The 27,955-nt window shown below is 44.2% G+C and overlaps 1 protein-coding gene and 1 long non-coding RNA gene across 2 annotated transcripts in view; both read right to left on the bottom strand.

Annotated features, from left to right (window-relative positions):
• cc2d1b (coiled-coil and C2 domain containing 1B) overlaps positions 1-27,955 on the bottom strand; it is a 92,373-nt gene that overhangs the window by 36,108 nt on the left and 28,310 nt on the right. The window lies entirely within an intron of this gene.
• On the bottom strand, positions 9,907-11,234 carry LOC311000844. Its single transcript, XR_014596109.1, has 3 exons — positions 11,125-11,234; positions 10,058-10,366; positions 9,907-9,976 (listed from the first exon to the last, which is right to left on the bottom strand). It is a non-coding gene; the product is annotated as an uncharacterized lncRNA (long non-coding RNA).

The following is a 27,955-nucleotide window of genomic DNA, read 5'->3' on the forward strand; positions in this document are numbered from 1 at the left end:
CTTGTGATGTCTTGTGGGTTTTTCAGCCACTTTTATTCATTGTCTTTCTGTCAATGAGGATGGCATTCATTTCTTCTGTTACTGCTCTGATATTGTTCAAATTGGCTATCAGGCAAGCAGACTGTATGTGGAGTGACCTGATGTTGTGGGAACATGGGAACAACTGAGATGGGTGGAATATGACAATGCCACACAGAAGGTCCTCTTTCCTGTCTTTCTACTGTATGTACACGTGCACACTCATACTCAATTTACTGCTTGAAGCTTTCCCTTATGCTATTAGTGTTATGCCGAATGTTTTTGATTTTGTTAAGAGTTTTTGTATATACTACTGTTTAAAGTAGGCCTTATTAAATGTCATTTTATGTGAGTTATTTGTGCGTGACTGTTTCTGTCCAACCATCACTACAAGTAATAACACTAATAAAGAGAAGTTCAAAAGAGTTAAGGTTCTATAATTCCGCCCAAAGTAAGTAGAAAACACAACTATTGCAGTTTTTTATTTTGTTTGAATTAGTAATTTCAGTTTTGTTTGGTTAGGTATAGATTGTGTTTAGTGTAAGTTGTTTTGTTTGTAAATTAGTTGTCTTTTGTGTTCAGTGTTTGAAGTTACCCCTCTTTTGTTAGTTTGGGCTGACCACCCATATGAGTTCCCCTCTTGTGTTTATTAGGTAGGTCTGTTTAAGTCTGTTCTGTCTTCTGTTAGTCTATTCAGTTGACTTTTTGTGTAGTTCTGTTAATTTGACCTCTTTTATGGGCCCAGTACTTATGTTCATTTGAGTAATTTTGTATACTTTGGGTAAAAAATCCCTTGTCCTCATTGCCAACTGACTATCCAACCAGCTTAGACCATCAACCAGCTAAGACCACCTAAACCATCAACCAGCCTAGTGAACCAGCTAAGACCATCTAAAACCATCAACCAGTCTATTGAACCAGCTAAGACCATCTAAAACCACCAACCACCCTATTCAACCAGCTTAGACCATCAACCAGCTAAGACCACCTAAACCATCCACCAGCCTATTGAACCAGCTAAGACCATCTAAAACCACCAACCACCCTATTCAACCAGCTTAGACCATCAACCAGCTAAGACCACCTAAACCATCAACCAGCCTATTGAACCAGCTAAGACCATCTAAAACCACCAACCAGTCTATTGAACCAGCTAAGACCAGCTAAAACCACCAACCAGCTAAAACCATCAACCATCCTATTTACCAGCTAAGACCATCTGAAACCATCATCCAACCTGTTCAACCAGCTAAGACCATCTAAAACCATCTAGAACTATCAACCAGCTAAAACCACTAAGACCATCTAAAACCATCAACCAGCCAGTTTTACCAGCTAAAACCATCCAAACCCACCAGCTAAGACCATCTAAAACCATCAACCAGCCTGTTAAACCAGCTAAAACCATCTACCATCCTAAGCTGGTCTCAGCTGGTTTTTTCAGCAGGGAACAAGCCTCTGTTTAGCTGTTGTGCTTGTTTTTTAAATAGGGTGACAATTTTCTGGGTCAAGGCTCAGATCTCATCAAGGCCCGGAGTTGCTTCGATGGAATTCTTAACCACAACATTGAGACAATGTGCAATGCACTTGCTGTGCCTGAGGTTGAGGTTATTTGCAGCAACAATCATGTTACTGGCCGAGTCCGTCACTATACAGCGCACTTTGTTCTTTAGACCCCACTCATCCAACATTGAGTCGACCTCGGCGGCTATGTGGGCAGCGGTGTGGGTCTGTGGAAAAGGCTTTGTCCCCAGAAGAGCAGTGGACAGCTGGTCACTTGCATTAATAAAATGACATGTGACTGCAAGATAGGCATCTGTGTTTATAGATGTCCACATGTCCGAAGTGAGACTCACAGTCTCAACCAAGAGTGCCACCTTTGCCTTCTCCTTCTCATATTTTGTAGCCACCACTGTTTTTACAGTTTTTCTCGTTGGCAGAGAGTATGTGGGGTCCAGCTTGGCCACAAACTCCCTGAATCCAATGTCCTCCACCACAGAGAATGGCTGCGAATCCTGGATGATGAAGTTGACCAAAGCTTCATCCAGGTCTCGCTTTCTATTGCCTAATAAAGAACAACAATGCATTAGGTTACATAGACTTACTGAAATGTATCACAAGGACGGTAATATAAAATACAACCTTTAGTGATCTAACCTGGAGGGCCCTGGCTCAGGCTGATGTTCAGGAGTTTCAGCAGCTGCGGGGGAGTTGGGTGGTGTCTCTGACTGTAGCAAAGCACTGGCCCTGTTTCTGGCTCTGGCTTTTCTTTTTTACTTCTCTCCATTCCTTTCTTTTTGCCCTCTCTCCCTCACTGAGCTCATTGACACCCTTCTTCTTTCCATACTCTGTCTTATTTTCCATTTGTCCCTCTCTTTCTCAAGGTATTTTCTTATTCTTTCTGGGTCAGCATCACGGCGTTCCCGATATCTCCTTGCTATTTCAGCTCCTTTTGATCTCATTCCTTGGAAAATACAATTCAAAATGTTACCTTACATACTTTAATTGGTGGTCCAGGTAAACTAGGCTTGCCTTATCAAACTAAGCTTGCTGATGCCGATATCACCAGAAAAGTCCATATTGTCCACTCTTACTATGTACTAGGGCTGACACTTTTTATTCGAATATTCGTTCGAATGTGGGGGGAAAAGTTCGTATTCGAGCAGTAATGACCTGCTCGATATGCAGGCTGCAGCAAAGATACTCTATTTACCGTCTTTGGCTGCAGTGCCCAGTGCCTGCATAGCGCCGCGGAACGTCCACCGGACGCGGAAGGGCCGCGAACAGCCGAGAAGCGGAGCCAGTTTACTTTCTGTGCCCATATTAACCGCTGGTGTGGTGTCGCGGCGTGCACCTCCGCGGCCGGCTCGCGCCGTGCAGCATCTGGTCTATTTTGTGTGAGAGCCGCGAGCAATCGCGTCAAGCTGGGCAGGAAGTTAAACATGAAACAACGAGAGTATCCGGTCAATTTTCAAAATAAAACACCGCGACTGTGTGTGCTGCGGCGGCGCGCGCGGGGGAGGTAATATTCGAATATATCCGAACGAATTACGGGTAATTCAATAATCGTTCGAACCTCATTTTTCTAAAAACTGACAGCCCTACTATGTACAGTGCAACATCTACTGTTATAAAAATGTATAGTAGTGTGTAACATTATCAGCATATGGCCAAAATTATGCACATGTCCTTCCTGTCATGAACCATGTCCACCCTGTCGTGGGAGGTTTACTGACAGGGTGGACAATGACAGGGTGGACATTTTAAGCTAATTTTAGCATTAAATGAGCACATGGTGGACCTTCAGTTAGCAACATGATTCAGTTAGCAAGCTGTCTGTGTACTTTTTAACAAATATGTTTAAAAAATTTTAAAGGTATTTATATTAATTGATATTTCACTATGACAGAGTGGACATGTTGAGCTTGACAACATCCAACTACACATATAATACGAGAAAAATTACAAAATATGTGTAAATACTTACTTTGCAACTAGCCACTGTGTCAGGCTCCATTGAAGAAAGACAAAATGATGGTAGTAACTGAAAACATCATAGGGTTTCTTAAAGGGGCAGTTACCCCAAAATGACAGGGTGGACAGTGATTTCAGGGACACACCATAGACTGTAAAAAGAATGGACGTAGCGTCCGTGACGTCACCCATTGGTTTGGGGGAGTCTGTTTTGTGCCGCTACTACGGGGGTTTGAGCCGCGCCATGTTGGATTGTACTTGCCATATTTGGAGCGGTGCGGCCGTTGGCCGGCCGAGAGCCCGCCCACTGGCCTCGTAACAGCGGTCGCCGGACCTGTCACTCAACGGTTCTGCGCCCTGATTGGCCAGAACTTTAACCCTAATAATAGTAAAACGGTAGAGTTTTAAAAAAATTCACCCCCCTCAGAGTGTGTGCGGGGGTAGAAACTATCGATTGAGACCAAAAAAATAAAATGTACCAGGCTGTAAATATGTTTTTTTAAGCTGTAAAATCGGCTATTTTAACATGGGGCTCAATTGGAGTTGCTCCCTTCTGGAGCCAGCCCCCAGCGACAGCCGAGGGGATTGCAGCTTTTTGAATGCGGAAGTGAGCTTCACTCCTCAGACCGACAACTGCCCCCTTGGGACACACACACACAACATGTTCAATATACGAATATAGGCCTACATGATCAAAATTGTTGTGGACAATAAAACCATGTAATAAAGTTTTAATTTAGTATCATTTAAGCACTTATTACACACACTGTAGTAAGAGCACTGTGTGGGACATGCCAAAACCGCGTACATCCAATGAAAGAAAACGGTATAAAATAAAGGAAACATATTTTAAGTGACTTATCATTATACCATATGTGAGTAAATGTTTGATATTTCCATAAACTATAAGTTTTCAACCATTCAAAACTGTTTGAAACTGAGATGGCCCTTTCAGATAAAAAGTTATGGGCATTTTAATCTATTTTGACCAAAAAACTTAAAAGTGAGAAAAATGGCTTTAAATAGAACGTTGCTGTTTTAACCCTCTAAAGACGACTGTTTTACAAAACATTAAACAGCTTCTGAACCGTTTATGATAGAGATGAGCTGTAAACTGTATCTGAATCGTGTGATTTTCTGCTTTCCGAGGGTCCTTGAATGGTGCCGTGTAATCACGTCAAAGATATTCAATAAATGGAAAGATACTCCATGAGCGGCTGCTCCAATGATATGAAATGGTATACATTTCCTGTCTCTCTAAATGGGCGTGGCCAACCGTCACCCCACCTCGTCTGTGAACCGTGTGTGGATTTATACAATTTTTAGGTAGATGAAAGTGAGATATTTATATTTTCTTATGATAACATTAAATATTTACACTACTAACAGTCATATTTAGCATGACGAAAATAATTTAAATCATTTTCACGGGAGTTCGCGGCCGTTTGTTTGACGTTGCCTAGGAGATCGGTGCCAAATCTCGCGAGAGTGTGTTGTAGAGACAGAGACAGGTCTGGAACAAAGTGGATTTTCTCCGGATCTCTCCGTCTGAAAATTACCACTTTGGTGTCAAACTGTTCAGAAGAGATGTGGCTTGTGAAAAATGAGTCCAAAATTTGCTTCAGTGACCGTGGGGAGAAAGACCCGACCATAATCGGTGTTCACATTAAATTGTCCCATAGGAATCAATACACTCCAAGCTGCCTCTGGTCTCTCTAAAGGGGCGTGGCCGTGCAGAAGCCCACGTGACATGCATACAGGAAGCTGACTCGTCATGAAAGGTCTTGGTTTATAAACCGTCTTTGATCACGTGATACGGGAACAGACGCTAACCTAGCGTAGCATAAATGCTAAACAGAACGTAGCATCTGGGGGCTGGCTCCAGAAGGGAACAACTCCAACTGAGCCCCATGTTAAAATAGCCGACTTTACAGCTTAAAAAAACATATTTACAGCCTGGTACATTTTATGTTTTTGGTCTCAACTGAGACCACACACTCTGAGGGGGGTGATTTTTTTTTTTTAACTCTACCGTTTTACTGTTATTAGGCTAAAAGTTCTGGCCAATTAGGGCGCAGAAACGTTGAGTGACAGGTCCGGAGACCGCTGCTTCGAGGCCAGGGGGCGGGTTCTCGGCCGGCTAACCGCCGCACCTCTCCAAATATGGCAAGTAGAATCCAACATGGCGCAGTTCAAACCCCCATAGTAGCGGCACAAAACAGACTCCCCCAAACCAATGGGTGACGCCACGGGTGCTACGTCCATTATTTATACAGTCTATATGGTCTCAGCTGAAAATGAAACGTTTTACTCGCCACAAAAACATAAAAATAAGTACTTTCCGTTTTGTTTTCTTAAAATATTTATTCACCACGATGTAGTAGGGAGTTCAAAGTACCAGAATCACACAAAATATCAAAATCGTTGAAATAGTACTTTTCCACCTATTTTGCCACAATCGAACGTCAGCGACTTCCAACAGGTTTTCCCAGGCTGCTATATTCAAGGACCCGCTAAAAAAATGTATGTGTGTATCTATATCTATATATATATATATTTAAAAAAAAATTGTGTGTATCCATATCTATTTATCTATATGTAATATTATCTACCTGTCTGTCAAATTCTCCACAAAGTACGCTAAATACACTAATCTCTCTCTCAATCGCAACAAACCAACCAACCTACTCTGCAAAGACATATTCAAAGGAACGCCATTAAGTACACATTCTGGTGTACTCTGAGAAGAACATGAAGGGAACATTTGTTTCATTTTGTTTCAGAAAAATATCCCCCACAATCTTAGTTTTTTGCTTCACTCAGTACGTTTACATGCAGAGCTTAATCGAGCTATGCTCGAGATTCGATTTTGGCGTCTAGTCGGACTCCTTGTCTCAATATACATGCAACTGAGATAATCGAATAACTGACGGGGTCCGCCCCCTCATGCGGCGTCACCCGTCGTTTCAGCAGGTTAATACGCCCCCTGTCCTGTTGACTTTTCTGTCACCTCGTAAAAAAACTGAATATAAACAACTTAGTAAGCGTAATAATAAATTCTCATCTGCAGTTCCCGACGCGCAGTCTGGGCCGGATTCGCGCTGAGAATCTCTCTCTCTCAATAAAACACTCTTGCTGGTCGCGCTGTGTGAAATGCATTGAATCGGCGCTGACGTTGGGTTTTTTTTCTTTACTTTGCCGGGTTTGGGCGGCTTCTCTGCTCCACTTTGTGCCGTCTCTATTGTTGTGGAGCATGCGCACATTCATTGTCCAGCTTCAGTCCGACTAAGGCGTATACATGACGGAGAAAATCGAATTCTAATCGCATTATCTGGGTGTCTTAATCGGAGTTCTCCAACTACGATTTCAGTCGGACTAAGGTGTTTACATGCACTTCAGTTGTCCAGTTAGTCGGATTAAGGCCATAATTCGTTTTTTTCAAGTGTCATGTAAACATACTGACTGATTAGTGGGAGAAATTACCGACCGGGAGCCGGCTCGTGCTCGCACCCCCTGGAGAGTGCCCCCGCCTTCCCGTTGAGAACCACTAGGCTATGGTCCTGGCTAGTTTTATAGTTGAGAGCAGCATTAGTAAACCACAACAAAAACACATGTAGCCTTTTTTTTCTCCCCTCATTTTTTCCCATTGACAGAAATCCGTCGTGGCGACGGAGAACTTTAACCCCTGTTGTCTGAACACGAGAAAAATATACTAATATATAAAAGTTTATTGAATTTGAAAGAGTTTACTTGTATTATGAGATATTATTATTACATTAGTGGTTAATTGCACGGTGATGCAGTGGTTAGCACTGTCGCCTCACAGCAAGAGGGTTCTGGGTTCGAACCCGCCGGCCGGCTGGGGCCCTTCTGTGTGGAGTTTGCATGTTCTCCCCGTGCATGCGTGGGTTCTCTTCGGGTACTCCGGCTTCCTTCCACAGTCCAAAGACATGCAGGTTAGGTTAATTGGCGACTGAAATCACATGAGGATTTTAAATGAAAAAACACAGACGTCATTTAAGCAGATTATGTTAGTGCATCTGAAAATGACTAATTCAGTGTGAATCAGCAGAACACACATTGCAGATGCTTACCTGCAGAGTTAGTGTATTTCCGCTGTCCCTTTTTCTATCTGTAGGTCAGTCATAAAAAAAATATACAGTATGTGTTGATTTCATTAAAATTTACATTTTTCTCAGAAGTCAAAGTCAGAATTATTTTTCTATTTTTATTTTATTTTCCCCCAATAAAGTAGGAAGATATTTTGAGGTGTTCCCACACACAGCAGCACCAGTGGCATTTAACAATGTTTTTATTTTAATTCACGTTTGTCACAGTTCTACCTGTACACGTTACACAAAATACTTCTACAGGGTTTGTCACATTAGATAAAATCAAAATTACACAGCTCATCCTGTTTTACAGATTTTTGCTGTTTTTGGAGACAGATATGAAAAACCTGAGTCAAGCTGTTCACAACTGTTAACAAAATGAATTTAGAGGAGACGTGATGCTAATAACTCATGAACAGAAGATCTGTGTAGTAAAAATCTCGTTGAACTCTACTCATTGTGATGCTGTACTGTAGTTAGGTTTAGGGCATGAAGACATAACATGCCCATACCCTAAACATGCCCATGCAGCACTGATGCATTTGTTTAAAAAACAGACTTGACTGCATCAATCTCTGCACACTGGGACTTACCCTTCATGTAAAGGACGCTGCAAAGGATCAAACCCAGAAGAACAATGACAGCAGCTGAAACTGAAGATCCAATTATAATGCCTGCATTAAGAACTGTAAAGATAAAAAACAAAAACTTACTCAGAAATGTTGACACAATTCAAGTGTTTTCTTGTCACAAATACTTCTGTAAGCAGTCCTCAGGACTGTTGGACCATAAATGTTCCTAAAGTCACTGGATCCACTAGATCATACTTTACACATCACACAGACTCTCTATTTTCTATCTATTTCTATTGAGAGAAGGAATCATTAACAATCTGTGACTCTTACCAACAGGATTTTCGGGGCAGAAATCCCTGATCTTCATCGTATCATTGATCCTGCTGACCTGGTTGCTATGGTCACAGATGATTGTGTCATTCAGCAGGTAAACATGGAGAGTAACACCAGAGGTTGTGACCTCTGACCTCTCTCCTCCCTCCTGACTGCAGGTGGTGGTGTTACAGGTAACAGTGGTGCTGATGCTGATCTGATGTGAGTCCAGTGATCTGCAGGTCACAGTGAGGTAGGGCTGCCACGATTAGTCGACTAGTCACGACTACGTCGACTATTAAAATCGTCGACAACTAATTTAATAGTCGATGCGTCGTTTTTTTTTTTTTTTTTAACTTTGTTTTTCTCTCAAAACTGCTGCGGCACCTTCCACACACACCCGCCGCTGCAGCCGCCCACCACACACACACACACATGCACTCACTCACTCAAGGTGAGTTAATACAGGTGTTCTCTCTTTTCTCTCTCTACCTGTCTTGTCCGTCATCAAGCGGCACCGGTGTAGCCCCCCCCCCCCGCCTTCCCCCCCGCCGCCGCTCCTCTCTCTCTCTCTCTGTCTGTCATTTTAAATGAGAAGCGATACTAGCGGTACCGTCTCCACCGTTTTAAATCACAGACTGAAAAACAGCCGTTTGTCATTTAAAAATAAAACCACGGACTTATATTGGAACGTTACCGCGTCCGGTCACAGGGGTTCTCGTCACGTAATGAGCGGCGCTCATCTTAACGAGGAAGTCTTCTCTCCCGGCGTAAAACTACGTCAATATTTTCCGGTAGCTTCTCATCACAGTCTGCACCTTGCAGAGTTTGAGCTGCACCTCAGTTTCACTTGTTTTCATTTGACAGTTTCACACAGAACTTTCTGGTGGAGTCTTTCTATGTTTCTCCTTCTGTGACAGTAAAAAGGGACATTTACATTTTTTCAGACAAGACGATTGTCTTATAAACTATTCGATTTATTTTTAACAGAACGACTATTATTTACACTGAGCACAAGTTATATTTGAATGATAGGCCTACCAAAACTTTATTATTGTGAATAATTCCTTAGTTTCAGGTGTCTACCTCATTTTATTTAAATGTAGCTATGTTTAATGCCAGAGACAAATGAAGGAAAGAAAAACCTAAAAAACCTTTAAGTATTTATTTTGTTGTTGTTTAGGCCAGTGCCTTATCCTTATTTTACTCAGCTGTTTGCACTTTATGCTACAGTTAAAGCTGCATATTTCATTAAAAGTTTAATGAACTATCATCTTAATTGTCTTTATTTTTAGTTAGCATATACCTTAAACACTTCAAGCTGAAAGCTATGGTTATATGAGAGCAGCTGCATGCTGGTGCGATAAACTGTATGTGACTAGTCGACTATCAAAATAATCGTTTGTGGCAGCCCTACAGTGAGGTCACAGGAGTCTGAGCTGTTTGTCACAGAGTCGACTGTCAGCTTCACTGGAGACACTGGATCTGAGGGGAGAGTTTACAGGAAGAGTTTTAGAAACAGCAGCAGATTCTCTCTGTCAGCGTCTGAAGAGTTAACAAACCCACCTACAACTGTGACGAGGTATCAAGATAGTTGTTGGTCTTCATCCACTGTCACTAGTGCAGTATAAACTCCACTGTCTGACTTTTGTAGAGCATTCAGTTTCACAGAGAAATTTTTTTTCGACACATCGACCCTTCCACTGCAAACATTAGAGACTCTTGGTTTTCTAGCAGGTGAAAATAATACTAAATTGACAGTTCCATTGAATTCCCATGAAAGAACAATAAAATCCTCAGGTACATCAGCCTCCTTGACCTCCAGATGTAAATCCTCTCCTGTCTTCACAAACACAGGAGTCTGAGTTCTGGACCCTGTGGAAACAAAACACACGATACAATAAAAATCGCAGACAGTTAATACTGTGTTTCTATTTCTCATTTCTGACAAATAGATTAGGAGGTTAAAATTTTGAAGCATCTGTGTTTCATCATGATTCACAGTTGTGGAAACGTATCTCAGCGCCACCTGCTGGAGGACAGAGATCTTCACTTGTTCACACAGTGCAGACTAGTGAAGCAAATTATAACACTGTCACCATCAGTGAGATAATGATCATTTAAATGTTTTTCTATTTATACAAAATAAATGTTTCTCTTCTCACAATGAACAAAGGAAAAAAGGGTCTCCCGCACACTGTCAAGTCACTTGCAAAAGACAAACAACGTTTCGGTCCACAGGACCTTTTTCAAGCAGAGATTTAAAAAGGCCAACGCACCTGTTTTTCAAGATTTTTTAGGTGTGCATCAGCCTCCACACCTCTTCTCACAATGAACCAGAAAAATACCGACATGTGTCCACCTCTTCCTCTACATTTACGTAATATCATTTAACAGTGTAAATTCATTGAAATTCTATATCTGCCTGGTTTACACATAATCCCTTGTTTGTATTTTACCTATTTTACATTTTTCTTAAATCTTTAATTGTTTTGCTTTGTTTTTTAACTTGAAGTTTTGCTTGCAGTCTGTTTTCACTCACTTACTTTACCACAATGTTTCAGTGCTGAGGTGCAACAACCAGAATTTAAGAAGAACCCAGATATGAACTGAAATGAAACACATTCTTTTACCTTGACATGAAGACACCAGGAAAACAGCAAATATAAATGAAATACGTCCCATTCTGACGCCTTTCAACATTGTGTGTCAGTGCAGCAAAAACTTTACAGGCGTCCTGAACATGATGTCACATATGAGGAAGTCAACTTCTTTTCTGTAGCTCACCAGACTCTACTGTTTTAACACAGCATGTGCGCATGTGCAGAGACGTCGCAACGGGGCGGGCAACCCAGAGCAATTGCCCCGAGCTGGAAGGGGGCCCAAGACAGGGCTGACATTGGTCAATGGTCCTTATCAATAACAAAATGATTGGACTACTTTAGACACTGCAATGTCAATGCATCGGGGAAACCCCCGCATAGGGCCCCTACTGGCTGTTAAGGGACCCCACGAGACACGGCCGGTATTGATCCATATCAATGACACAACCTGAAACCCCCATAGACACTGCAGCAACACGTTTGGAATCTCCCTTATGGGGCCCCGACTTGTCGTCTTCTGCCGTGCTTTCGGTTCGTATCAAACAGAAGCAAAAAAGCGAGCAGATCATTCAGGGCATGCAAAAAGAACAAAAAAAACAAGATGAAGAAAAAATAAAACAAAAAGTGGTAGGCTAAGTTCAAACGTGTATCATCTGACATAATTTGAAAAAAAGTTGTGATGTCACTTTGTCCAAGTCTCACCAAGCACAAGTTTACTGGACATTAACAGCTTATTTAAACAGTAGGCTAATTAACAGTAGTAGCCTATACATGTATAGTCGAAACTGTGGAAACAGATTAGTGCTGATGATGATGTGTGATGATGACTTTGTTTCCCAGGTGTCAGTTGCATTTAACAGTTTTCATGGTGACAGAGGATGAGGTTGTGTGGATCAGTTGTTGTCACACGTAGAGTAGAGGAAGTGGTCTGTAGATACGTGATGCTTCACATGAAGACAGAGGTCCTAAGCTGAGTTGTGTTTTCATGTGTTAAATTCAAGGTTAAAAACATTTCTCTTCATGTGCTTATAGCTGAGTTCTTTTTAAGAACTTCAAACTTCATCTATTTTCTTTTATTTTACGTTTTATTCTTCATTGCTCCTGCTTTTAACTCTGTGTTTTTTGTTTTTATGCTGGTTTATGCTGTTCTTTTTTTTTTTTTTGTCTTGTGTCTATGTAAAGCACATTGAGTTGCCTTGGTATGAAATGTGCTATATAAATAAAGATGCTTTGCCTTGTGTTGCACTGCTACTGCTGTGAGTATTTAGCCACATACTATCACTGAGACTGATGAAGATCAATATACAGAACTGAAAGAGGGAGTTTGCATAGAGGAGTTTACTTTAGCGTGGGAACATTCTACATGTGGTTTTTGATTTCTACAAAAACTTAAAGCAGTACTAAAGAACTTTCAGTTTTGGTTGAGTTTGGCGGCGCCAGTGGCCCAAAGCGGTAGTGTTTTGCCTGAAGGAAGACTCCATTTCCCATGAGCACCAGCGCGTAGCGCTGTAAACATCCTGATCTCCCGGTGCATGGAAATTAACAGAAGACGCCCTGTAGCGTATTAACAGCAATAACGTAATAATTTTGGCCATTTTAAATGTAATAAAGCCAATAATGTAATAACGTGCCAATAATGTAATAACATTTTTGAGCCAATAACGTAATAACTTTTTGCCAATAATGTAACAAGTTATTACATTATTGGCTGGTTATTACGTTATTGGCCTAGTATTAAAAAAACCTTTGAAAATGTAGTAATTGGTGCCAATAATGTAATAATACATATGACTGCTAGCCTGACAAGCCAGACTATATCATTAAAATGTATAGTCTGGCAACGACCGGTAGACCGCGGCTCAGTCCAGGGGCGGGATGAAGGCTGTCTTTCAAACTGCCTCTGTACGCAATAGGGTAGCGCTACGACCAATCAGAGCAAAGAGCAGGACGACTTAGCCTGACAAGCCAATTAAAATGTACGTCGTCATGGCGTTAAGCCCGCCCAACGACTCTCTAAACAGATAGAGCGCTGTGATTGGTGAACACAATCGGTGTTCGAGACTCAAAAAGTTCCTATGGCTCGTTTCTAGACCCACCTACGGAGCAAATATTTTTGCTGCCGCTAGGGTGCGTCTAGATTTCTAGGCTATATGACTGCAGTACTCGGAAATAAAAGGCTTTTTTGCAGTTTTGTGCAGTTTGCTAATCAAAAATAGGTATAGTAGATGACATGTAGTCGTCATATTTATTCATCCAAGATATGGTTACATGCTGCCACTCCGACATGCTGCCACTCCGACATATCGCCATTCCGACATTCTACTATTCAGACATGTCACCATTCAGACATACCACCATTCCGACATGAAAACGTCCTGCCATTCCGACAGTTTCGTCCCACCATTCCGACAAGGCTTTTTTTTTTTTTTTTTATGTTTTAAGACATGTGTACGGATGCGATACAGTCAGTGGAAGCTTAATAAATAAACACAAACACAAAGTCTCGCCATTTACAATCACACACTCCGATGTCAGTTTGTAACAATTTCCCTTACAATAAGGATATAAGAGGAACTGGCACAACGCAGTCCTGCTGCAGGCGGATCTAGGCTCGCGCTACTGGTGCGTCCAGGGAAGCAATAATCAAAGTCGCTACTTAGTCTGAGTCTCTGTATTTCACTGAACTCAAAACACGCCCATCACAGGCGGCATATAATAAACAATTACACACTGATCAACAGAACCCGAAAGCCCTCCCCCCTCCCACTGTCCATTAAGTCCGAGTGGGAATGAGTGTGTGTGTGTGGGTGCGCGAGCGCACTGTCACTGTCCGTGCCGGACGTGTGTGTGTGTGTGTGTGTGTGTGTGTGTGTGCGTGCGTGCGTGCGTGTGTGGACGCGTGGTGAGGGTGAGTGAGAGAGAGTTTGTTTGTCCTACTGTCCACACGGGCGAGACGCCGCGGCTCCGCCGAGGTGACCACCAGTCCTCTCCCTCGTCCCGCTTGGCTGAAAACGGGCTGTGAGGTGTCCAAACGGGCCTTTATGATCCACAGGGTAATCCACCGGGGAAAATAATCACTCTCCTCCCCTCTCACCACGTCACTTCTCCATTTAAACCTTCGATCCCACTAATACACTTTTACGCATTACGCACACAACTTACAGCAAAAAAGAAACATTCATTCATTCATTAAAGGTCCGCACATCCCAGTGCGCAAACCACAAGGATAATTGATCATTTCCCTGGCCTAATACACAATGAAAAAAACCTGGGGAGAGAACCTGCAAATCAACTGCCCCAGCTGGCCAGGCAAAACCCAGTGTATCACTACAAGTTGTTGCAACTTTTTGGAATTTACTCCTGGTAAAAGGGCTTACAAACATGGACCAGGACGGCTCCATAATATGCACAAAAATCAAAAGGAAACGAAAGGTAACTTTAAAAAAAATAGCAACAGCACAAAGTAGTCAAAATATGTGTTTTACGCATGCCTCTGTGCGTCTGCAGATCTAATTGTCTATAATTAAACTTGGAGCCAGACCCGGCCAGGCTACAGGAGGAATCAAAAATATGCAGGGGTCCAGGACCCCCATGAGAACCACTGATCCTGTTGAACGTACTGTAACCACTGTGATACAATAAAAAACAACATCACTGATCTGATTCACCGGCGTAGCGGTCCCTCTCTCCATTAACTCTCTAGCTCTCTCGACCACAGCTGCAAACTAAGTAGCACAACGCCACTAATAATAATAATAATAATAATAATAATAATAATAATAATGCATTTTATAATCGAGATGGGATGTGACAAGGGCGTTGACCAGAGTCAAAGTGCTGTTAGAGGAGAGAGATGGGCAGGCAGGGAGGCGGTGATCATTATTAACCTAGACATTTAATGACCTTATGTCGGAATGGCGGGACGTTTCCAAAAAAGGAAAGTACCGCCATTCCGACAATGGAAACAAAAATTGTCGGAGTGGTGGGACGTTTTCAATTAATGGAAGTGCCGCCATTACGACAATTAGACGTCAATGTCGGAGTGGCGGTATGTCGGAATGACCCGCGGATACCCCAAGATATGTACTATCTTTCACCTCTCTCTCTCTTCTACCATGCTTAATGATATGTTTGTAGTAAGTAAGCATTGTAGGCTATCAACAACCTCCAAAACATAACCAAACTTGTGTATTGAATGATACAATGGCCAACCAGTTTATGTTTCAGTCATGCATAACTTCCTGCCTCAGACAAACCATTGGAAATAGGCAATGTGAAATGTGATAATTCCAGCATGGCTCGGAGGAGGATTGGCGTCATTCACAAATGTAAAAAAAAAAAAAAAAACTACCTTTAAAGGTAGATGTTTATATTGCTCCATACAGTATAGACTTTCACAGTATTAATATAGAACCTATATGCTGCTTTATCATCGCTGTAAAAAACAAAACAAAAAAAAAACATTGAAATGTCACTTTATCCAACATGGGACAAACTGGCTGGCAGACACCATTCAATACACAAGTTTGGTTATGTTTTGGAGGTTGTTGATAGCCTACAATGCTTACTTCTTCCGTTTGCAAACATATCACTAAGCATGGTGTGAGTGAGTGAGTGAGTGAGGTCATCCACACCTATTTTTGATTAGCAAACTGCACAAAAACTGTAAAAAAGTCTTTTATTTTCAAGAACTGGAGTCATATTTATGTATTATTACATTATCGGCACCAGTTATTACCAGCCAATGATGTAATAACTTATTACATTAATGGCAAAAAAGTTATTACGTTATTGGCTCAAAAGTTTTATTACATTATTGGCTTTATTACATTTAAAATGGCCCAAATTATTACATTATTGGGTGTTATTACGTTATTGGCTGTTATTACGTTTTTGGTTGCTACACCCCCAAACTAAGTTTCTGTTTCCAGTGGATCATTTCACAGTAAACACAATCAGACTGAAAGGTGCCACATTGCTGCTCCCTCCTCGTCGTGACTCGCGAAAGTGAAACTTAAGTGAGAGCTGGTGTCCTACCATGCTCCTCAAAGCTGCTTAGTGCCAGTGAAGGCGATACAGACCATAATGATACAGACCCCCTCAGGCCATGACAGAGGTGTCACTCAACCTGTTCTCTAGTGCTGCACGATTAATCTAATCGCAATCGCGATGTCACGCCGTGCGATTACGTAATCGCACGAAAGAGTGCGATTGGCGATTTAAAGTGCATAAATGTGCGACCGCGTGAGCCTGTAAACGGGACTTTAACTCCTTTAGCGTCACGGAGCGAACTGTGTTTTCCTCCGCAACATGTGCAGTGCGTTTAAAAAACGAGGAGGTATATGCCTGTTGGGGCGAACGACCAGAAAGCTCCGGTGTTTGGTTTTCTTTTAACTGTCTTTTTTATTTATTTTTTATTTTTATTTTACGGTAACAGCCACACTCATTTGCCGTCTCCTCTCGTCCGTTGTGTGTGTGTGCGCGTGCGTGTGTGTGTGTGTGTGTGTCTGTCTGTCTGTCTCTGTGTTACCTGTGTACTGTGAGACGAGGGACGGGGGAGAAAGGCATTGTAATAAATGATGGCATCGCAGTAGACTATGAAACTGCACAAAAAGTTACCTATTTTTATTTAATACAAAGATACTGTAAGGAAACACTTATTATTTGAGAAATACACTCCTAAAATATGGTTATTTCCTGTGCTGTGCTTGATAATCAAGCAAATAGACTCCTTACAGCATTAATTTACAATATCGTAATCGCAATCGCAATATTTTCCACCATAATCGCAATCGCACATTGTTATCAAATCGTGCAGCACTAGTACCATCACAAAAGTTATGAAAATATTGTATGAAGGTTGAAAAGTTCCTTAGTTGGTTTAAGGGGGCTACAAGATTGTCACATTGTTTCTTTAAAAGATAAATTGATTATACATCAATTACACCCAATTATCAATTTTCTCACTTTGTAAATGTGTGGTGGCCTGGGAAAACCCTTCACATGGTGGGATTTTGACATTTTCATTTTTTGATATTTCCATAAACTAGACGTTTTCAGCCATTCATAACTGTTTGAATGACTGAGATAGCCCTCTCAGATCAAAAGTTATGAGCATTTTAATCTATTATGACCAAAAAACTGAAAAGTGAGAAAAATGGCTTTAACTAGAACGTTGCTGTTTTAACCCTCTAAAGACGAGTGTTTTACAAAACATTAAACAGCTTCTGAACCGTTTATGATAGAGATTAGCTGTAAACTGTATCTGAATCGTGTGATTTTCTGCTTTCCGAGGGTCCTTGAATGGTGCCTCTGTGACAAGAAGAAGACCGTATAGGGTGCGTGTGATCACGTGGTACGGGAACAGACGCTAACCTAGCGTAGCATCGATGCTAATCCGAACGTAGCATCAATGCTAAACAGAACGTAGCATCGGCGCTAAACCGAACTCATCATTGGCACTTGCACAAGTTTTTACAAAACATCAACAACCGTTTATGATAAAGATCAGCTGTAAAAAAGCATCTGAATCGCGGGATTCTCTGCTTTCCGAGGGTCCTTGAATGCTACATCTACAACAACAACGGACCTGTCTCCTCTAGCGCTGCTGCTGCGGCTCAGCTGGAAACGAAACGCCTTACTCGCCACAAAAACATAAAAATAAGTACTTTCCGTTTTGTTTTCTTAAAATATTTATTCACCACGATGTAGTAGGGAGTTCAAAGTACCAGAATCACACAAAATACCAAAATCGTGGAAATAGTACTGTGGTATAGTAGGAAAATTATTATTTGTTCCTCACCGAGACCTAGTTGCAGTCACAGGTAGTTTACATGTTTATATGCAGTTGACACCTTTTGAGGCTGTAGTACCTGAGAGTCCAGTAGAGGGCGTATGTGGATTAGCATAGGTCAAGGTTGGCGTTAAGTAGAAGAAGTCACACTCCGGAAGTGAAGCCCGTGTTGTGTACTGCCATGCTGTTGATGGTCAAGTAAAAGAAACCGCTAAACTGCATTCCTGCTGTGTGGACATTCCTTCTTTTTTATTGAAGATGCAACATCTTTTTGGCGACGAGGAAACTTTTGGAGGAAGGAAGCCGTCGTACGGACGTTAAAGAAAAGAAAAGAGGGAGGAACGCTAGCTGGGACGAGGAGAAAACAAAGCCGAAGGTAAAAAAGAAAAACAAGAAAGAAAAATGGCTACAATTGGCACGCTAGCAGCGTTTGATCCCAAGAATCAGACGTGGGATGAGTATACTGAAATACTCGAGCAGTTTTTTGAGGCCAATGAAATTGACGGGGAGGAAAAACAAAGAGATATACTGTTAAGCGTCGTCGGAGCTTCAACTTACAGCCTGATACGTAACCTGCTCAGTCCGGCCAAGCCCAAAGACAAAACCTTCGAAGAGCTAGTACACCTGATGAAAAATCACTTTGATCCAAAACCCAGTGAAATTGTGCAACGGTACAAATTTGACTCCCGCACCCGCAAGCCCAATGAAACAATCATGGATTACGTGGCGGAGCTGCGTCGTCTGGCTCAGGATTGTAACTACGGCAACACGTTGCAACAGATGTTGAGAGACAGGATCGTCTGCGGGATCAACGATGATAGAATCCAGAGGCGTCTCCTGTCAGAAGCAGAGCTCACGTTTGACAAGGCTCTGTCAATCGCCGTGTCACTGGAGACTGCAAATAGAAATGCCCAGGACCTGCAGACCTCGGGCGCAACAGCAAAATGCTTCAGCATAACCAAAGGGCAGCGGGAGACTCGCACCTTTAAAGGAGAAAGCAGAGAGTGTTATCGATGCAAGGGAACCAGTCACACAGCAGCAGACTGTAAGTACAAACAAGAAAAATGTCATGCTTGTGGTAAAGTGGGACACTTAGCAAGAGCTTGTCGGAGCAAAGCTAAAAAGAGTGGATTTGTAAAAATAAAAAAGGAGACAAAGCAGAGTTCACATTATCGTTCTCACAAAGTACATGACACAGAGGATGTAACAAAGAGTGATAGTTCAGAAGAGGACCCCTTCACGTTGAACTGCATCAAGTGCAAACAAGAGCATCAAAGCAAGCTGTACAGATTAGGGCGTCGGAGTGTGGTGCACCTGAGAAAAGTAGACCCCTACACTGTAAATATGCAACTTGAAGGAAAAGCTGTCAATTTCGAAATTGATACTGGATGTTGTTTAACAGTAATGAATGAAGAGACATTCAAAGACACATGGAAACACACCAAACCCCCTAGTCTGAGATCCATGAAAATTAAGATGGAAACTTACACAGGGGATCCTGTTAAGGTGGTTGGTGTAACACTCGTCAGAGTCAAATACAAGCAGCAGAAAGGGAATCTGCCCCTTGTTGTGGTCGAAGGAGACGGCCCCAGCCTGCTAGGACGAGGCTGGCTGGAAGAAATATGTCTGGACTGGAGAGAAATAAAAAACAGTCGTAAAGCCAGAAAAGTGCACCAGGTCAACACAATAGAAAATCCACTACAGCAAATGTTAAATAAACATGAGGATGTGTTCAAAGAAGAGTTGGGCACCCTGAAAGGCACCAAAGCTACCATTCACGTGAAACATGATGCCCCTCCACGTTTCTTCCGTCCACAATCTGTTCCCTTTGCCATGCGAGCAAAGGTAGACGAAGAAATAGACAGACTGTTGAAAGAAGGCATCGTCTCGCCGGTGAAATACGCTGAATGGGCGGCGCCAGTTGTGCCAATTCTGAAACCAACAGGTTTTTATTCAATATTGACGCCACTTGACAGCTGATTACAAATCTGCAATGTCTGTGTTTTAATTCGGCGTACCCCTCTGGACAATCGGATGTGTAGATTTTTAAATTTTTTTATCCTGATTCCCGACCGGCACCACACCGTGCAACCACTGTTAGCACTGGGCTAACCTCCACGGAAGACCACCAACACAGCTTACCGGACGCCGATCTAACTCACCAGGCCCAGTCTATGGGCCTGTGCCGGTAAGTTTCGCTGACCAAACGCTGACCAAACGCTGACCTGTGTGTATTGAATCTACTCTCCGCACTGGGCTCCCTCTGGAGCCCTCGCGTGTACGTTAAGTCTCCCCCTGTGCTACTGTCTCTGCTGACCTCACCGGCCTATGTTACCAACAACAACAACAAACCACCACAACCCGTCACCTATCTCGACTCCGTTACTGGCCACAGTTGTGTTATTCCTCCCCAGAAAACCACCGACCCCACCGTGACATGGCTCCACTCACCTCGCCTGGATGTGACAGCTGCCTCCGGCTCAGCCAGAGGATCGACGAGCTGGAAGGAAGGATGTCCTTGCTGCACCAGCTGAGGGAAGACGAGCACATCATGGACTCGATGGTCGTCGCCCTGGGTCCCGCTGCCAACTCCACATCCACCGCAGATCTCGACTCGACTGTCCCACTCACGTCTCCGGAAAATCCTGCCACCACGCCCGCAGCAGCTCACTGGTCCCAGCTAGGAGCTAAACCCAAGGTGCTGGTCAACTTCACCCCCGCTCCCGGATCCCGTCGGAAGGAATCGTGGAATACTCTCCAAAAAAGCACACCTGCATCCCTCAAATTGTCCAACAAGTTTTCCATCCTGGATGAGGATAATTTTCCCCCACTTAAAAATGACCACTCTCCTCCGTCATCAAAGCCGGCTCCCCTCACTCACGCACCCCGTCAAAAGCTCCGGAAAGCGGCTGCGCTCAGCCCCTCTGGGATCCCCCCTCGCCTGGAACCGATGTCGGGGAATCCCTCTTCCGTCCCGGCTGCTGTCCCCGCTGCCAACCCGGTCCGTCTTCACTCCGCGTCCTCTTCTCACAGCACTGACTCAGACTCCACTCTCCCTGACAACGGGAATCAGCAGTCGTCACCCCCTCGTCCACTTTTCTCCCCAACCACATTAATAGTTGGAGATTCAATAATCAGAAATGTCCGCTTTTTTAACGCCGCCACACACTGTTTCCCTGGGTCCACAGTTCCAGTCATACTTCGCAAACTCCCGGCGCTGCTGCACTCTCTCCCGTCCTCCATAAAACGAGTGGTTGTTCACGTTGGGTCCAATGACACCTCTCGCAGACAGTCTGAACTGACAAAAACTCATTTTTTAGACCTTTTAAACTTTTTAAGCAGCTGCGGGAAGTCTGTTTTTATTTCCGGGCCGACTCCCACCGTGGCCCGTGGAGTAGAAGGTTTTAGCAGGATTCTCAGTCTCCACACCTGGTTACAGTCCATCTGCTCCACTCGCAACATCAACTTCATAGACAATTTTAATCTGTTATGGAACCGCTCCCCCCTCTTCAAAAACGACGGTCTCCATCCGAACAGGCACGGTAGCCGCATGCTAGCGGCTAACCTGCAGCACGCCATCCACACCACCGCACGTGCATGACTGTCTACCTGCCACACCCCCCCCACTCACTCCGCTCACTCTTCTTCTCCGCCCAAAGCTTCACTGGCAGCTCACAGCTCACTCATGACCGCTAGCACCTCCCCCTGGTCATATCAGTCATTACACCCACAACCTGTAACTTTTCACATTCAGACCATCATCACATGCAGGCACCCCCGCCCACTGAGCACAAGACATCCTGATCTGGTTAACCTGCGTCCACTTCCCCGGTCCTCACAGCCCCTCACAATGCAACATCACCTCAAAGTAGCCTTATTTAACACCCGCTCCCTCAACAACAAAAGCCTCATCCTCAGTGAATATATAACAGACAATAACCTGGATTTTCTCTGTCTCACTGAAACCTGGCAAAAACCCCTGGACTATTTTTCACTAAACCAAGCCACCCCCACAGGATACACCTACATGGACAAACCCCGCACAGAGGGCCGGGGAGGTGGCATTGCTGCCATCTACAGAAACAACATCAAGACAACCACCATCTCCATTCCTCCTGCCCCCTCATTTGAACACCTCACCTACAAACTCTCTGGTCCCTGCCCTCTGGTCACAGCCATCATATATCGCCCCCCCAAACCACATCCCTCCTTCCTTTCTGATCTCGCTGACCTTATAACCCAGCTATCTGCCATCTCGCCATCTGTTCTCCTCCTAGGTGATTTTAATCTACATATTGACAGCACAGACAATAAACCGGCCACAGAATTCCTGGAACTGTTAAATTGTCTCAACTTCACCCAACATATCAACTTCCCAACACACAGCCGTGGTCACATTCTGGACTTGGTCTGCTCCACCAATCTCAACATCCAACAGTTAACCAGCCACAACCTGCATATCTCTGACCACCTGGCTATCACCATGGACATAGACATCCCCATCCCCACCACAAAACAAAACCGGACCATAACCTTCAGAAATCTTAAATCCATCTCTCCCTCTGCTCTCTCAACCTCACTCACCCATTGTCTGTCTGCCTCACCCCGCCCACCATCTGATGACCCCACTGACCTGGTTAACTACTACAACTGCACACTCTCCTCCTGCTTGGATCAGCTTGCCCCCGCCAAAACAAAAACAGTTTCTTTCACTCACTCTGCCCCCTGGTTCACCCCCACACTCCGCCAAATGAAGACCCGGAAAAGACAACTTGAAAGACTCTGCAATAAAACTGGATTATCTGTTCACCTTCTCGCCTACACCGACCACCTACAACAGTACAAAGAAGCACTCAACGCTGCCCGGACCACCCACTACTCCCACCTCATCCACTCTGGCTCCAACAACCCCAAGGCTCTGTTTTCCACCATCAACTCCCTTCTCAAACCTCACGACAACACCTCCTCATCATTCACTACTGAAAAGTGCCAATCATTCCTATCATTCTTCCAAACAAAAATCAACACCATTTACAGTAACCTCAACACCTCCAGGATCCCTCCCATCTCCCCGCCCGCCTCCCTCCCTGCCCCCCCACCCACCACTATCCAGTACCTGACCCACTTCTCTCCAGTATCACCAGCACAACTCACAACCATCATGACCGGAATAAAAACCTCCACTTGCAACCTGGACCCCATACCCTCCAAACTCATCAAGGACTGCCTCCCTGTCATCTCCCCACTCATCATTGACTTCATTAACGCCTCCCTCAGTTCTGGTTCTGTCCCCCAAACCCTCAAACTGGCTGCCATCACTCCCATCATCAAAAAACCCGGTCTTGACCCCGACAACCCAAATAACTTCCGCCCCATCTCCAATCTCCCCTTCCTGTCAAAAATCCTGGAACGTGCTGTCGCCTCACAACTCACAACCCACCTCACCTGCAATAACCTGTTTGAATCATTCCAATCTGGTTTCCGTACAAAGCACAGCACCGAGACAGCCCTCCTGAAAGTCACCAACGACCTCCTCCTCTCCTCAGACTCCGGACACCTCACCATCCTCATCCTCCTCGACCTCACAGCAGCCTTCGACACCATCAACCACTCCATCCTGCTCTCCCGTCTGGAATCCTCTCTCCACATCACTGGCACTGCACTCTCCTGGTTTCACTCCTACCTCACCAACCGACAACAGTTCATCAGCATCAACAACTGCACCTCCACCACCGCTCCTCTGTCACAAGGTGTCCCCCAGGGGTCGGTGCTTGGTCCCCTCCTCTTCATCCTCTACATCCTCCCCCTTGGCCAGATCATCCGTCAACATGGACTCCATTTTCACTGTTACGCCGACGATATCCAACTGTACATCTCCACCAAAGCCATCACCAACAACACCCACTCCACCCTCAGCAACTGTCTCACAGAAATTAAATCTTGGATGCAAACAAACTATCTTCAACTGAACAGTGACAAATCGGACATAATCATCATTGACCCCACATCCCGCACTAAAGCCAGCCACAACTTCTCCCTCACCTTTGATAACTGCACTTTGTCTCCCTCATCCCACACCCGCAACCTAGGAATCATCTTCGACAGTAAGCTAAGGTTTGACCTCCACATCAATCACATCACCAGGACCGCCTTCTTCCACCTCAAGAACATCGCCCGTCTCCGCCCCTCACTCACCTTCTCTGCTGCAGAAACCCTCATCCATGCATTCATCACATCCAGACTGGACTATTGCAACAGCATCCTCTATGGTTCACCATCCAAGCTCCTCAATAAACTACAATACATCCAGAACTCAGCCGCACGCCTGCTCACTCACACCCGCTCCAGAGATCACATCACCCCCGTCCTCCGTGACCTGCACTGGCTGCCCATCACTCACCGCATACAGTTCAAAATCATCCTCCTCACACACAAAGCACTTAATAACCTGGCCCCCCCCTACCTCACAGACCTGCTCCATCTCCACACCCCCTCCCGCGACCTCCGCTCATCCGAAGGAAACATCCTGTCACTACCCACACGGACCAAGCACCGAACCTGGGGGGACAGAGCCTTCTCCATCACTGCCCCCTCCCTCTGGAACTCACTCCCCAAACCCATCCGCACCTGCACTCACCTCCCAACTTTCAAGACAATGTTAAAAACACACCTTTTTAAATCAGCTTTTAATACATAATTTCTGTGTGTGTTTTATATTGTTCTCTATGTTTTATACTGTCTCTGCTGCTTTTAATTGAATGTCTTGTGTTCTTAACTGCATTTATTGTATGTAAAGTGTCTTTGAGCTTTTGGAAAAGCGCTTATAAATAAAATTTATTATTATTATTATTATTATTATTATAAGACTGTGTGGAGATTACAAGCTTACTGTAAATACAGTGGCTTCCCTGGAACAGTATCCAATACCCAGAATGGAGGACCTGTTTGCAGCACTTTCTGGAGGAAAGCAGTTCTCCAAACTGGACATGAGCCACGCCTACCAACAAATACTCCTGAATGATGAATCCAAACAGTATGTGACAGTGAACACACACCGAGGGCTGTTCACGTACAACAGACTGCCTTTTGGAGTGGCATCTGCACCAGCCATATTTCAGAGGACAATGGAAGGCCTCTTAAAAGGGATACCTCTGGTAGTAGTGTACTTAGATGACATTTTGGTGAGCGGGGTGGATGAGGCAGACCACCTGCGGAATCTGGACGAGGTGTTGTCACGGTTGGAGGAGGCTGGTTTGCGGTTGAAAAGAAGTAAGTGTGCTTTCATGCAAAAAAGAAGTGGAGTACTTAGGGCACATAGTGGACGCACAGGGGCTCCATCCTGTGCAGAAGAAAGTTACAGCCATCATGGATGCCCCTACTCCCACAAATGTCACCGAACTCAAAGCATATTTGGGTTTATTAAACTACTACAACAAATTCCTTCCCAACCTGGCAACCCTGTTAGCTCCCCTGCATGAACTTTTAAGACATGATGTGAGCTGGACCTGGCAAAAGAAACAAGAGGAGGCTTTCCAGAAATCAAAGAACCTGCTGAACTCAGCGGATGTGTTAGTTCATTTCTCTGCTGACCGAGAGTTAGTTCTCTCATGTGATGCATCCCCATACGGTGTGGGCGCCGTATTGTCGCACAAGATGGACGATGGCAGTGAAAGGCCGCTGGGGTTCATGTCACGCACACTCTCGCCTACTGAGAAGAGGTACTCTCAGCTTGACAAGGAAGGTTTAGCTGTCATTTTTGGCATCAAGAAATTTCACAAATACCTGTATGGCAGAGTGTTCACTATTTACACAGATCACAAACCGCTGATCTCTCTCTTCAATGTTAAAAAGCCGATACCTCAGATGGGCTCGCCGAGGGTGCAACGATGGGCTGTGACACTGAGCGCCTATGAGTACAACATCGTGTACAAGCCAGGCAAACAACATGCAAATGCGGATGCGCTCAGCAGATTGCCGCTGTCAGAGACAGCACCTGAAAAAGAAATGACTGAACAAGTGTTAATGATGGATGTACTGGATGACACGCTAGTTGACACCACACAAATCAAGCGCTGGACAGCTAAGGATGTCATCCTGTCTCAAGTCCATGAATACACATTAAAAGGTTGGCCCGCACAGACAGATGTTCGCTTCAAGCCATATCAACAAAGGAAAATGGAACTGAGTGTGAGGGATGGGTGTGTGCTCTGGGGAGCCAGAGTAATCATCCCCACAAAAGGGAGAGACAAAATTCTGAAACTCCTGCACCAGACTCATACAGGCATGTCAAAGATGAAAGGCTTGGCGAGGTCATATGTATGGTGGCCAGGTATGGATGAGAACATTGAGAGAGAAGTGCAGTCATGTGAGGAGTGTCAAAAACATCACAAGTCACCACCCACTGCACCGTTACACCCCTGGGAGTGGCCGGAGGCGCCATGGTCCAGGATCCATGTCGACTACGCAGGGCCCTTCCTTGGTGAGATGTTTCTGCTCATTGTCGATGCTCACTCTAAGTGGATGGACATTTACCCTGTGAAATCAGCTACATCACAGGCGACCATTGAGAAATTGAGTTTTAGTGTGTTTGGCCTGCCTAAAATGTTAGTCTCAGACAATGGAACATGTTTCACCAGTTCTGAATTTGAAACTTTCATGAAACAAAATGGCATTGATCATGTGAGGTCAGCACCTTTCCACCCTTCGTCCAATGGTCTGGCCGAGAGGGCGGTCCAGACCTTCAAGGAAGGAATGAAGAAAATAAAAGGTGACACACTACAAACCAGACTGTCAAGGTTTCTGTTCAGTTATCGCATCACGCCGCATACAACAACAGGCTTGTCACCTGCAGAGTTGATGATGTCACGGAGACTTAGATCAGCTTTAGACATTCTCATGCCTGATGTGAAAACAAAAGTGCAGCGAAAGCAACTGAAACAGAAAGAAAATCATGACACCAAGAAAAGACTGAGAAGTTTCGCACCAGGAGACAATGTGTTTATCCGAAACTACTCCTATGGTCCAAAGTGGATACCAGCTGTCATCGCAAGCTCATCAGGTCCAGTGTCATACACCGTCACCATCGGGAATGGTCAAACCTTGAAGCGGCACGTGGATCAGGTTAGAGCAGGATTGGCAGACACTGTTCCCAGCGAACCGGACATCAGGTTGGAGCCGCTGCCTGAAGAAAAAGCGGACTCTGAGGGCCTCTTGCCTTCATTGATGGACATGACACCACAACCTCCATCATCTGAGTCACAGGACTTGCAGCCTGCTCCAGAGACTCAGGTTCAACCAGGCTCAGTTGCGCCGGTGGTGCGACGTTCCCAGAGAGAGAGACATCCACCTGTGCGTCTCAAAGACTTTGTTAGATAGAGTGAGATCTTTCCAGGAATAGAGCAACAATGCGCTCTGATCTCACTGGAAGGACGTACCTTCCTAGTTTAGGTTTTAAAAAAAAAATAAGAAAAAAAATAATGTTCATATGTTAATGTTTGTATGTATGATACAGTATCCATTTACATGTAGGAGCTGTTAACCTAAGGGGGAGGAGATGTGGTATAGTAGGAAAATTATTATTTGTTCCTCACCGAGACCTAGTTGCAGTCACAGGTAGTTTACATGTTTATATGCAGTTGACACCTTTTGAGGCTGTAGTACCTGAGAGTCCAGTAGAGGGCGTATGTGGATTAGCATAGGTCAAGGTTGGCGTTAAGTAGAAGAAGTCACACTCCGGAAGTGAAGCCCGTGTTGTGTACTGCCATGCTGTTGATGGTCAAGTAAAAGAAACCGCTAAACTGCATTCCTGCTGTGTGGACATTCCTTCTTTTTTATTGAAGATGCAACAAGTACTTTTCCACCTATTTTGGCTATTTGCCACAATCGAACGTCCGCGACATCCGACGGGTTTTCCCAGGCCGCCACACAAATACAATAATTGAAATACATTCCTCAGATAAAAATTTTTGTGGAGGCTGTTTTCTTGGGAAAAGAATCAAAAACTGAAAATAACTTTGATCAATACATTGAAATGTATCAATGAATGATGTCATCTTTACAATATTATAA

The sequence above is a fragment of the Trachurus trachurus genome (assembly GCF_905171665.1).
Source record: "Trachurus trachurus genome assembly, chromosome: 17".
NCBI classification, from domain to species: Eukaryota; Metazoa; Chordata; class Actinopteri; order Carangiformes; family Carangidae; genus Trachurus; species Trachurus trachurus.